This window comes from Vulpes vulpes, chromosome 9, assembly GCF_048418805.1.
Source record: "Vulpes vulpes isolate BD-2025 chromosome 9, VulVul3, whole genome shotgun sequence".
Lineage (NCBI taxonomy): Eukaryota > Metazoa > Chordata > Mammalia > Carnivora > Canidae > Vulpes > Vulpes vulpes.
This window is the reverse complement of record NC_132788.1, coordinates 60,575,911-60,588,613: the sequence shown is the minus strand read 5'-3', so window position 1 is coordinate 60,588,613 and position 12,703 is coordinate 60,575,911. Positions and strand designations below refer to the sequence as shown.

The 12,703-nt window shown below is 54.2% G+C and overlaps 1 protein-coding gene across 2 annotated transcripts in view; it reads left to right on the top strand.

The window, feature by feature from the left end:
• Positions 1–3,358: 3,358 nt before the first annotated feature.
• SLC6A1 (solute carrier family 6 member 1) overlaps positions 3,359–12,703 on the top strand; it is a 42,232-nt gene continuing 32,887 nt past the window's right edge. The window contains exon 1 of one of the 2 annotated variants that reach the window (XM_072722151.1): positions 3,359–3,578. The gene's annotated coding sequence lies outside the window, so the exon portion shown is untranslated. Of the gene's footprint in view, positions 3,579–4,953; positions 5,795–12,703 lie in introns of those variants that run through there. The other variant, XM_072722153.1, reaches the window with a different exon arrangement.

Here is a 12,703-nt window from a genome sequence, read left to right as displayed (position 1 = left end):
TCTGCTCCAGCACAATCAATGGCTCCCCAGTGCCCCCAAGGTCAAGTCCAATTCTTTAATGTGCTGGTTAAGATTTCCATGCTCAGGCCATTCCCTCTCTAAGGAGTTTCCTATCAACTGTATTGTCTCTTTGGTCCTCTTCCATGCCTGGTACTCAGATGTGCTTAATAAACATCCTTTAAGTGAATGAACACATGGGTGTAATGTTTCTCTAAATTAGGCTACTCAAACTTTAGTCATTTGCAAGCCAGCCACTTACAAGAGTTTTGTGAAATCTGTGCACTGTGTCTATTTTTATTTACTTAAATATTTTTCTTTTTTAGATTAAATAAATGTATCCCAAAAGGAAACTGTACATCATGCTATAACTAGAAGATCAGTATTGCTTGCCAGAAATAGGTCTCCATTAAAAGAAATGCAAGGACAAATGAGCAATGCATTCACTTCTAACTAGACATTGTTGTCTACCAAGGCTGAAGTCCTAGAGTTTCTCTCTCTCTCTTAAATGGGATTGGTCAGGACTTTGGAAAGGTAATGAAAAATTAGTACCAACCTGAGACTTATCCCTGGACAAAAATCACAAGAATGTTATAGGGAGATGAACACAGAAGAGCTTTTCCCTTCCAGATTATTCCACTCCACCAACAACATCCTAACTACCACCCACACCATCCTAACTACCACCTAATGGCCAGTCCACATTTGGGAATGCTGCTTAATGGAACCCACCACTCTAGCCCATGAGGGGTGCCTATGAATTCTCTGGAAGACTTTAACTGGGGATTTTTAAGAAGGATGAAGGTCCTATATACACTTGCCTCATCTTTATAGTATAGTGGCCCTTACCCAAACCCCATGGCATAGGAGACAGTTCTCAGAACTCCACTGAGATAAGAGTTTGTTGTTTGAAACCATCTGCTTGGTGGAATAAGGAGCTCCCATCATTGGAGACGTGCAGACAGATGCTAGACAGTCATGGGGGGAGAGGGGATGGGGAGCAGGAAATGTTGTGAAGATAATTCAAGCATCAGATGGCGGCCTATGAAACTGACCTGACAGCTAGAATTCGCTTTGGTATGTAGGCAAAACACATGTACTGCAATGAAAATAGCAGGGAATTAACTTCTGATCAGGAATTTAGAAAAAAGAGAGACAATTGTGAATGAGGTTATTCAGGAGACCCAAAGGCAGAAGGGGAGATGGAAGTGGTTATGATTATTTCTTTACATAGGTAATGCTTCATATTTCTCAATCCAGCTCTGGATTCATCGGGACAGTTTGGATTTTAAGCAACAGAAACTGAACTCAAACTTGCATAATTAACAAAAAGGAACTTGATGGGTTTTAAAATAACTAAACAGCCTACAGGCACGGCTAGATTCAGAGACCCAAACAATATTCATCAGGACTCGGTCCACTCTCCATCTCCCAGCTTTGCCCTGCTCTATGTTGGCTGCATTTTCAGGTAGGGTCTACTCCAGGTGTGAAAAATGGCTGCTGGCAGCTCCAGGCTTGGGACCGCGGTGGAGATCAAGCTTCTGTTCAACATTAGTTTTCGCAAAAGTCCCAGGGAGACTTCTCACTGAGCCAGCCTATGCCACATGTTCCGTGCCCCCTCCCTATCGAGGTCATGGTGGCTCTGGCTATACCCAGGGCATGTGTCCACCTCTGGAAGAAGAGAACCCCACCCCGCCATAGGAATGAGGGGAGGAGGGGAAGTTCCCCAAATCAAAACTGAGGTGCTATCACCTGAAGAAGTTGAAATGAATGTCAGACAAGCAAAAATAGCTTCCATTTTTGCTACCTTTGTATCTTTGCTAAAAGTTGTGTCTCACCTCTCCATCCAGGCAGCTCCCAATCATCCTATGGCCCTCAGATCAAATGGCCACCCCGAGCTGGCCTGAGATGCCCCTGAAATGTGTGCTCCTGGCAAAACTTGTCACTCTGGGCTTACTTGGCTATTGGACAGAAGCCCATCTTCCATGCTGGACCAAGACCACTGTGAGATTTGTCTTGTCTACCGCTGTGTCCCCAGAGCATAGGACAGTGCCTGGCAAGTGGAAGCTCAATAAATATTTATTTGAAGTCCCAGTCAGTGGAGGTTATAAGCCTGTGGGAGCTAGTGACCAGTGAGGTGGGGGGGAGGGACAGATGGAAGATATCAAGGAAGGTATTGGGATGCCATGCTTGTGGGTGCGTGTAGGGAAAGAGCCAGGAGAAGTCAGGGTGGTCAATGGGACCCCAGGATGGATGATCCAAGTGGGGTGCAAGGTGGGTAGAGGATGGCAAGTCCATCAGGAAATGCCAGCCCTAGGGGAAAAGAGAGGAGGTGAAGAGTAGGTCAGGGCTGGAAAGAGGGAATTCTATGAGTCTTTGGGAAACCCAGAGAGAAGGCCAGTTGTGACCCCAATTCCAGGAGCCTTTGTGAAAATGGAAGGGGGCGGCGGTGCCAGGTCTTGCAGGCGGTGTCAGCAAAGGGAAGGGAGGGAGTCCTCCCGCACTGGGTTGGGATCAGCTAGGAGAGAGGCTTCTCCAGGACAGGATCCCTCAAACCTCAGACACTGCAAGTAGGAGGATGTCTTGGGGGTTCCACTGCCATCCCTCGGGTGTTTTTCCACTTTTTAGTCATGTTTATCCACCTGTGCACCCACTTGTGTCTCCAGGACCAAACCCTGGTAGCAACCTGCCCCACCGTGCCACAGGCACACCCCCAGACAGGCACCAAGCGCCACTTAGCTTCGGGTCAGACGTTGTGTTCCCCTGCTAACAGGCTGCGGGAGGCAGGAGCCCACCCCCACCCCCCCACCCCACCCCCACCCACGGGGCCCTGTAACCTACAGAGAGAAGAGGGGGCCAGAGGGAGACAGAGAAGCTGAAAGGACAGACCAACCGCAGAAGCGGACAGTCAGGCTGGAAAGAGGAAAGCCAAGAGGGGCATCCGTGCTGAAAAGGAACGGGAAGCAGAGCCCGCGACCGGCAGGCAGACGACCCCAGGCCAAGGCCGGGAGAGGCCACCCGAGAGGAGTGGATGGGAGGGGGAGGGGGGGATGGGAGGAGGGAGACAAGGGAGCAGCGGGTGGGCGGGCGGAGGGGGAGCCGGAGGGCGCGCGGGGAGGGCGCGCGGGGAGGGCGCGCGGGGAGGGCGCGCGGGGAGGGCGCGCGGGGAGGGCGCGCGGGGAGGGCGCGCGGGGAGGGCGGGAAGGCGGGATGGGAGACCCCGCGGCCGGGGCGGGGCGGCGGGGGGCGGCCGGGGGCGGCGGGGGGCGGCGGGGCGGGGCGGGCGGCGGGGCGGGGCGCGGCGGGGCGGGGCGGGGCGGGGCGGGCTCCCGGAGCAGCGCCCCGCCCCCAGCCGCGCGCTCCCGCCCCCCGCGCCTCGCTCCCCCGCCCGCCCCTTCCCCGCGTCCCTCCGCCCGCCCTCGGAAGACCGAGCCGCGCTGCGCGGAGCAGCGGAGGAGCCGACGAGCCGGGAGCGCAGCGCGGCCCGAGCCCGAGCCCGAGCGGCCCCGCGCCCGGAGCGCACCGGAGCGGCCGAGCTGCCCGCGCAGCGCCCGCTGCGGGCAGCGCAGCCCGGGCCGCAGGTAGGAACGGCGCCGGCGTCGGGGCGCGGGCCGCGGAGCCCCGGACCCCCGGGCAGGTGCGGCCGCGCGGGTGGGGGCGGCCCCGGGTTCGGTCCCCCGCGCCTCTCCTCGCCTGGCCTCGGGGCCGCACGGGGGAGCCCGGGCCGCCCTCCGACCCGACCGCCGACGTGAGCCCGGGCCGGTCCCCTGGGGCGCGCGGGGCTGGGGGGCTCGGGGGCTCGCGCGAGGGCCGCGAGGGTCCCCTGCCCCTTCCCCGTCGCGGAGCACGCGTGGGCCCCCTCGCTGGCGCTGGAGCCTCCTCGCTGGAGCCGTCGAAGCGCCGCGTCCGTTTCCCGGGGTGGCGGGGCCCCGGGCGGTGCAGGATGCGACGAGGAGCGCCCGGGGGGCCGTGGCCACTGCTCCGCCCCGGGGTCCGATGCGCCGAGGTCGAGCCGCGCGCCGCGTTCGCTCTCCAAGGGCCCTGGCGCGAGCGACTTGGGGACGGGTCTCCCCTTCGCCTCCTGGGGCAGCGCAGGCTCTCGAGATGTTGGCCAAGGAGCCTTTGCCACAGCCGGGGCTGAGCGCACGCCAGCTCCGCGGCACCCTGCGCCGCACCGAGGGATGTGGGGTGAGGGGAGGCCCCCGGAGGGTTTGGGGACACCGTCCCCTTGTTGCTGAGGAAACTGTTTTCACCTTCTTGTGTCCCGCTTGTGCTCTCCGGGGGGTGGGAAAAGGGAAAGTGCCTGCCGTGGTTACCTGCCCCGGGGCAGTGACCGCGGGGTCTCCATGTCCGTCCCCTTTGTGCCCTCCATCCCTATGGGTGGCACCCACAGATGCCCTCTTCTAGCTTGGCTTGGTCCTCAGACAAGGAACTTAGACTGGGCAACCCCTTACTGAGGCTCTTAGCTAATCTCTTCCCAAGATAGACATGGACCCCAAGGAGAAAATTGGATTTTAAAAAGCCAAATGATAAAGCCCTGTTTCTTCCCAATATGGGGCTGGAGCGCTCCCTCCCTCTCCTAGAAACCCCAGCCTCATCCCCATGAAGAACTGGGGTGGAGGGGAAAGCACTGAGTAAAATGGCTCCTGAGCTTTGGTGACAACCCCAAAATCTCAGGCTGTCGGGCTATGTGAGTGGACTTTGGGGTCGACCTTCATTTTTCTGTGACACACTAAGTGGGTGTCTGGAGAGAGAGGAGGTGTTTGGCTAGATGGGATGGTGGGTGCTGGGTATTGCTTAGGTTCTTCTTTCTCTTTGGGAACTTTGGGGAAACGTATTCACAAGGGAGTCTGAGAAGGCTGCCCCAACTCCCAAATTCCAGAACAAAGGAGATCAGTGGGAACTACAGGCAACTTGTACCCTCTGTGTCTCTCTCTCACTCTCTCCCTTTGGAGCATTCTCTCTGGGAAGGGTTGACCCCGCCGCTGCTCTGGTCTGGGTCTGAGTAGTCCCAGGCCCTCCCTCAGGCAGAGGAGGAAGAGGGGACGTTGCCCTTAGAGGTGCAAGTCCCAGGAGGAGTGGGAGAGACCTTTCCTCAGAGCATCCAGGGCAAAATGGCTGAGCCTCTCTTGAGTCTCAGAAATAAATTGTCAGGCAAGCAGCAAACAAAGAAAGAGCTTTCTCTCTCTCCAGCCAAGCGCTGGCTCGGTGGCCAGGGCTTGGAGGACAAACAGTGAGTCCCAGGCAGGGGCACACACCCGGGCTTATCTGGCAGAGAATCTGGAGAGTGGGGCGATTCCTAAGAACCACACAGGAGAGAGGCAGCTGCTGTGGGAGAGGAAACCAGGACCATCCGTCTTGTGTGCAGCCCTTTATTCCCAGGCTGGAAGGTCTGGTGAGAAGTGGGTCCCCAGCAGCTCAGGATGGAGCTGAGAGGGGCATCTAGAGGCCCAGAAGGAAACAACTCAGAGGGTAAAGAGAGGAAAGAGCAAGTCCATCAAGGCAGAAAGAAGCACAATAGCTCTGTCTCTCCGGATTTCACATGCCCGGCAATCAGGAACTCCAAATGTCATCTGTTTATGCGTGGCCCAGCACATAGCAGGCACTTAGGAAGTGTCTGAGAATAAAGCCTGCACCGACGGAAGGTGACGACAGTGCTGGCATGGACCGACTTGCAATACCTTTCTATGTCATTGAGCCAGGGAGGCTCGAAAAGGTGGACTCTGAAACTAGAACCAGCCCTGGCTCAGTTGGCTTTGAGCTGGGGTGCTGCCATTTTCTGGCCCAGTGACCTTGGGTAAGTTCTCATCCCCACTGGAAGGAAGGGAGGAATGGAATACTGCAAGCTTCCAGTGTGGCCAGCATAATTCCGATAATAACCTCCTGCAGCCGCTACTCCTCTAATCCCCGCTTCAGAGGTGAGGGAACTGCAGTACCGAGAAGGGAAGTGACTTGCCCAAGGTCATCCAGCTGGGAAGAGGCAGGGCAGGGATTTGAACCCCGATCTTCTGATTTCCTGGCCAACACTCTGCCCCTCTCCTGGGTCTCTGAGCCTCAGTTTTCACCTCCATAGAGTGAAGTAGAAGGGTGATTGTGAGGATTTAATGGTTGGCAATGAGGCCTCTAGGTCTGCTGTCTGAGCAGTGGCTGTTTCTCTACCTTCCCAGCATAAGTTAAGAGCTTGAATAAAGCACCAATGTCAGGTGGCTTCTCGCCATCATGTAAAGATACTGTTTGTAGGCTTGGCTGTGAGCTCAGCAGCTGAGATAGAAATGTCCCAAGCCACTTGGAATTCGGAGATATCTTTTTCCTTCTTCTCTTAGCACAGATATGCATCACAGACCAAGTGCCAACTATTAAGCTTTGCCCATCTCCTCTAGCCCCCTGCATCCAAAGTCCATCCTCAAGCCCCGTCCCCTTTGTCCTTGGGAGCAGATGGGATGCTGGAGCCCCTCCCTGTCACCTGGTCCCAGGTGTGCCCACCTTCCTTCCCTTGGATCACCAAAGCCACACCAACCCCAGCATCCCTGTCCTTCAGCTACAGCTGCAGTGCCAAACCCAGTTAGAGCCCTTTAATCACCTTATTCCCCCGGAAGGACACAGAGATGTGAGTGTCAGCAGGCCTGTTTTTGCCCCTGTCAGAGCAGCCCCTTCAGTCCCCCATGCAGACTCGCCAGAGCTTCTCTGTGCCCAGAGAATGGTGGACAGAGCACAGCCCCTGCCGTGATGAAAACAACCTTGAATTGACTCCAATTGCAAAGAGCAGCAGGGCCCCTCTCAGTGAGGAGATCGGCAGACATCCACTGCTCCGTGGCATTCCTCTGCACCGGCTCCTCAGTGGGCCCAGCACTGGTGCTCCTCACTGTTACCTTTTTGCTCCACTCCCTGAAGGTTGCTGGGAGGTGGAGGGAAAGAGTGTGGTATCTAAGAGGGGGAAATTGCTGGGAGGCCAGATGTGGACCCCAACATAGGCCTTCCCAGGAAATGTGGCCTCTGTGAGCCTTGTGAACATCCAGCATCTTTGCTCAGAGCTCACCTGCAGACCTCAGAGCCAGGGGCAGGTTGGCATGAGAGTCAGTGGGAAGCCAGCTAATAGTAGGGATAAGGCCTGCCTGGCATAGATGGTAGGTGTGAACACAAGCTGTGATATTTCAGCACAGACTTGGATTCAGTCACAAACGTAGAAAAAAAAAAGAAAGAAAGAAAGAAAAAAAAACCCACTAAATATTGTTCCAATGATAATATCGTCAATAACAATCATTGCTAACAGTTATTGCAAGTTGACGATCAGCCAGGGAATGTGCTGTGTGCTTTACTTACATTTTTGCATTTAATTTTCACAAAACCCCGTGGGGTACATAGGGTTGTCCCTGTGCAGATAAGGAAACAGAGGAAGAGAGGTGAAGGTGCTTGCTGCAGGATTGCTAGGCCCATAACTGGCCCCTGGAGGCCCAGCTCAACTGCCATGTGCTGACATCCCTGCCCCGGAAGAGCGCTTCCCCCCACCCCCCGCCCCAGTGCTGCTCACTTGGCAAGGACCACACGCCCCATTTATGGAGCTGCACAGTTAGAAAGCACTCCCCCTTTGTTTTCCCAACAGTTGAGCTTTGCCACAGCTCTGGGAGGGTGGTGGTGTTCTTTGGGGGAAGCCAGGGCATGGAGAGATGAGTTGTGCCCAAGGTCCCTCCGCTGCTAAGGTGTAGAACTGGGACCTGTGCTCGGGTGCCCTGCCTCTCACAGCATATTTGTGAGCTAGACTTCAAACTCACTTGAAGCTGGTTTTAATATTGTGCACCCAGCCACCTTTCCCCAACTCTTAGGTGTCCCACAATTTGTCACCACCCTCTCACTGCTCCAGAAGTCATTGAGAGCGGCCGACGAAGTCATCAGCTCTGTTTACCGTGATCTGACATGACACGAAAGTGGCATCCAATTTGATGCGAGCCGCCTGCATCGAATGGCCTTCTATTTTTACATTTGTCACAAATTGGAAATTACAAGGAGGCCAGGTCTTGCAGAGTGATTGGCTGGGGCTCTTCGAAAGCAGGGGGCGTGCAGCTAGGTGGAACAGGCCACATTAAGGTGCCAGGGGCTGGCTGGCTGCCAATGGGGCCCCCAGCTTCCGGGGCCGAGTGGAATCCTGGCATACAGACCAGGCTGCAGGAAGCAGGAGTTAGTGGCCGTCTTGGACGGTGACCTGCAGCTCTGCCCACCTGTCTGTGCATGGTGTCTGCAAGATCGGTGTTGCATGCCAGCTCCTGACACAACTGAGCCCTGGCCAGAGGGACATTCAAGGTCAAAGATGCCCCGAAAGACATTGACAGCAGGTTGTTTTCATGGCCTTAGTGTTTGGTAAGGAGGTTCTGTCCAGGGAGAGGGCAGCAGCCACGGGAGTTGAGTGACAACATTTGGTATCAGTATAGCAGTTTGCTGGAACTTGGTGCTGCTAAAACTTCTGGTCATCACAAGAGTCCTTTGCAGGTTGCAGAAAAATGTTCTTGAAACTGTTCTGTCTTTTGATCCTGTATCAAATATTCCAGGAGAAGAAAATGCGGTCCTTGATATCCTGGAGAAGAATCATCTGTCAAACAAAAAAAGACATTTTTTTTAAACTAGTTTTCTCATAAAGCCCAAGTCAGAATGACCTTGACTCAAATGAGGTCTCTGTACACATGTGAGTACACGCACGCTTAACACTTATGTAGAATTTTATAGTCAAAGTTTGCAACAGCCCTGGGAGAGCCAAGTGAAAATATTATTGTTATTATTATTATTGCCATGATTATCTCCATCCTTTGGATGGGGAAACAGAGACTCAGCAAGCCCTGAACACAGTTATCACCAGGTGATGGGATTCACCTCTACTAAACCCAAGTCTGAATCTAGCAAGTTGCCCCTTGAGAAGGAGCCCGACGAGCCTAATCCATGCAGACTGAACCCCGAGCACATAGGGACTGATCTCAGGATAGTACCGGAAGGCACAGCGTTCGGGGGGTGGGGGTGGGGAAGAGCCCCGGCATCTTTTTCGCCTTCCCTCTAGTTCTGAGCTTGGGCCAGAGGTTAACATCTCCACAATTATTCCCAGAGTTTGTGGAATCTGATATGTGCTCATTTGGCCAGGGGAGCCCCCAGCGGTAGCCAGATTTGGGAGGAAAGGAAGGGATGATTATTCTCAGTGCGTGAACACAAGCTTGCTTATCTAGGTAGATTTGGGTGAAAACAGATACACCAGGGGCCCTGTGAGGTTGTCTAGAAGGATCTCAGGGCCTCGGCAACCAGAAAGGGTGTGAGGAAGCATCCATAGGTGGTGTTTCCTTGGGTTGTTTGGGACCTGCTGGAGGTGCAGGCTGAGTGGTTCTGAGTCCTTTCCAGTCAAGAGGATAGGAAAGGGGAAGGAGTCAATCACTCATTCAGGCCATTACTGCACTTCCCCCTCTGTCCTTGCTGAAGATTATGAAAAATCAAAGTTCTGGGGTGTTGGGGGGCAGGGGCGCCTGAGAGTTTAACTCTTCCCCTCAGCCACTGAGTATGGAGTGCCCCCCTGGGCACGGGTCCTGGACCACCTGAGGCCGGTGAGAAGGATGCTAGGGCATAGGGGGATAGCTGTTACTGTCCCCGTGGGCCAGAGGAGGACCTGGAGGCTGAGGGAGATGGAGTCACTCACCCTGGCTTGCACAACAGAGTTTGAACCCAAACCTTGCTGATGCCCCCTCTCCATGTGCCTTTTCATGCTACCCATTGCTTTTGGAAAGCACCTGAGTGGAGTCACCGTGGAGGAGACAGGGGCTTGACTCACCGAGGCAGAGAGTAAACTTTACAAAATAAAAACCACCAAGGCCAAAGGTTCCCGTGCCCTTGATTATGAGGTCCAGCTTCCCTGCTGCCTAAGTCCCTTTGCCCCTTTGCTCCCATGTCAGATGTTTTCAGAGCTTGAGATCAAGGACTTGCCTGTGATTTAAAAACAGGAAAGAAAGTGGGCTTGGGAACAGGGAAGTTGTCCTACTGAAGAGTATTATGTGAAGATGACATTTAAATGCATGCATTTTTAACAGGTTGGTAGCAGATGAACGGATAGCTGCAAGCCTTGACTTTGAGGTCTGACTGTGATCCAGGCACTGAGCTGAGTATTTGACAAGCAGTGTTCTAGGATCCTCCATAAGGAAACTGAGCCCCCGGGGCGTTCTTATGGTTACCCAGGATCGCCCCACTGACATGCCACAGAATTGCCACTCAGGTCTAGATCTGCGGGACCCTGAGGCTTGTCTTGGGGTCCAGGCAGGCTTCAAGCTTGCAGGGGATAAAGGGCAGGGTCCTTCCCCTCTCTGGACTTTGATTTCTCAGTCCATAAAGCTAAGGGATTTGGACTGGACTGGACGATGAGCTGCACCCCAAGCCCGGAGCCGGCTCTCCAGGCAGGGGAAGGGCGGCTGCATGCCCCGCTTCCTCCTCCATTTCCCTCATAATAGCCTCCCGAGACTAATGACTGGGGAAGATAAAGCCCTTTCTCCAAATGGCAGTGAATGCCACTAATGACAGAGCAGATGCAGCACTGTTAATTATGCCGCGGGTATTAAATGAAAATGCCAACCTGGGATGAGTTTAATAGTGCTGCTGGGCTGGCAGTGGCCATGCCTAAAAGTGGTGCCATGGACCTGGGCCGAGGCACAACCACCCCCTCCCCAACCGTAGGTCCAAGACAAGAGCCACAAAGCCTGTCCACACTGGTTCCTTCCCCAGAGTGGAGTCCACGGTGGCTCCTTGAAGCAAGAGATGTTGGTGGCCACTTGGGACATTTTCATAGAGGCCTCTGGGGGCCTGACAGGTTATCCTCAGGGGCAGATGTGGGCAAACACCTGGACCATGGTGGGTGGCCCAAACACGGTGGGTTGTGGAGACAAACCAGGCGTTTCTGGCCTCTCACAGTCAAAACTACACATTCCCTATGAACAGGAATACTGTGTCTTCTGGCATCTCTGGGGTTCAGCATAGTTCGACACATCGTAGTACTTACCTCTTGCTTTTTATTATCTACGAGTCTTCTTCAGTGAGAGCCAGAGGTCACTATCAGCTGTGAGATGAGAGTGAGGCAGGACAGGCAGGTAGACCAGCTCTCATAACAACCTGGCCTTCCTGGACTGCAGGACTTTCCACCTGTCGGGCAGCCATGGACAACCCTTTTGCCTTCTAAGCCTTAGTTTACACATCTGCAAAATGGGGAGAGTAAGGCAAAACTATGTCTCCTAGCCAACCCCAGCTCTGGACCCCGAGGGTCACGGAGGTTGCATAAACATCTGAAAAGTGACGTTTGGTGAAGAATTCAGCAAAGGAGTTTGGTCACTGAAGGCAGCTTCTGGTTCTTCTTACGGATTTAGGATGTCACCCAAACCTCCATCCACTCCCCAGTAGCTCCAGTCCCCTGCCTCCTGCCTTCTGGACCTGGATAACTGTTTCTTGGGTTTGTCTAGGCCAGAGAAAGTCACACAATCCACTCATTTCAGACACCCCTGTGTTACAGATGAATAAACTGAGACCCAGAAGGGAGCCCCAAGGCCATAGTCTCTAGGACACAAAGCTTCTAACCCCTAACCCAGTGCTCTTTCCCCTGCCCCAAGCCAGCCCAGCTCCACTGTTGAGAAATTATTAAATAGAGTTGGTGGAAGGACTCTGGTTGCCGTGACAACGGAGCCTGTGTCCTCGGGAGATAATGGCGTTGTACAGGCAGAGTGATGTGTGTTGAATGCTGATTCGGGACCTGCTGGAGCGAGTGAGCAGGAGTGCAGAGGGAACTGTGTCTGGAGTTTGAGCTCCCCCAGCCAGGAGACTCAGGCTGGGTAGGTGGGGACAGCCATGGGGGACCCTTGCCTCCCCTAGTTCCATCTTCCCACAACCTCAGCAGAGAGAGATAATTACCTTCTCTTCATGAAGGTATGAAATACAGCCAAGAGAGGTGAAGGGACTCTTCATCTGGGTCACACAGTCAGGCAAGACATGAGATTTAAACTTCAGACTGGTGTCAAAAGTTGAAGCACCGGGGAGGACCTGGAGGGGCACCTAGAAAGGGCGGGCGGTGGGTGGCATCAGGAACCAGAAGGAAGCCGGCTCTGAACCCTGCACCCAGAGCACCTCAACCCCCATAAAGACTGCTGAAGAGGGTGCTCGGGATTCGGATGGGCCCGGGATGACATTTCTAGCCCAGGAGGAGTGAGGAACCAGTATGTCACGGTAGCTACCCATATCAGCTTTGGAGCCAAAGTCAGATCCCACCCTGCTGCTTCCTAGCTGCATGACCCTGGACAAGTCACTGTACCTGTGTGGACCTCTGTGTCCTCGTCTGCAAAACAGAGACCATAACAGACTTACCTCATAGGATCGTTCTAAGACCAAATAAGGTAAGGTAGATGGAGCGTCCAGCCCTGCTCTTGAGCGTCCAGCTCCATCAACGGTAGCTGTGATTATTAACCGAAGAGGAGAGGGTAGGAGAGGGATCTGCTCCCAACCGTGTATCAGCTTGTAATTTGTGGTGTTGGGAGAGTGAAACTGGCTAAAATGAGTATGAGAATGATGAATAACAGAGCTCCTCATTCCGGGCTAGTGAATATCAGCAGAACAAATGAACAGCCCCCATTACCAAAAATATACATAAATATTTTGCATTTGGAAAGCGTGATTGATGTACCTCGCTGCAGCATGCTGTCCCTAAAAGCCC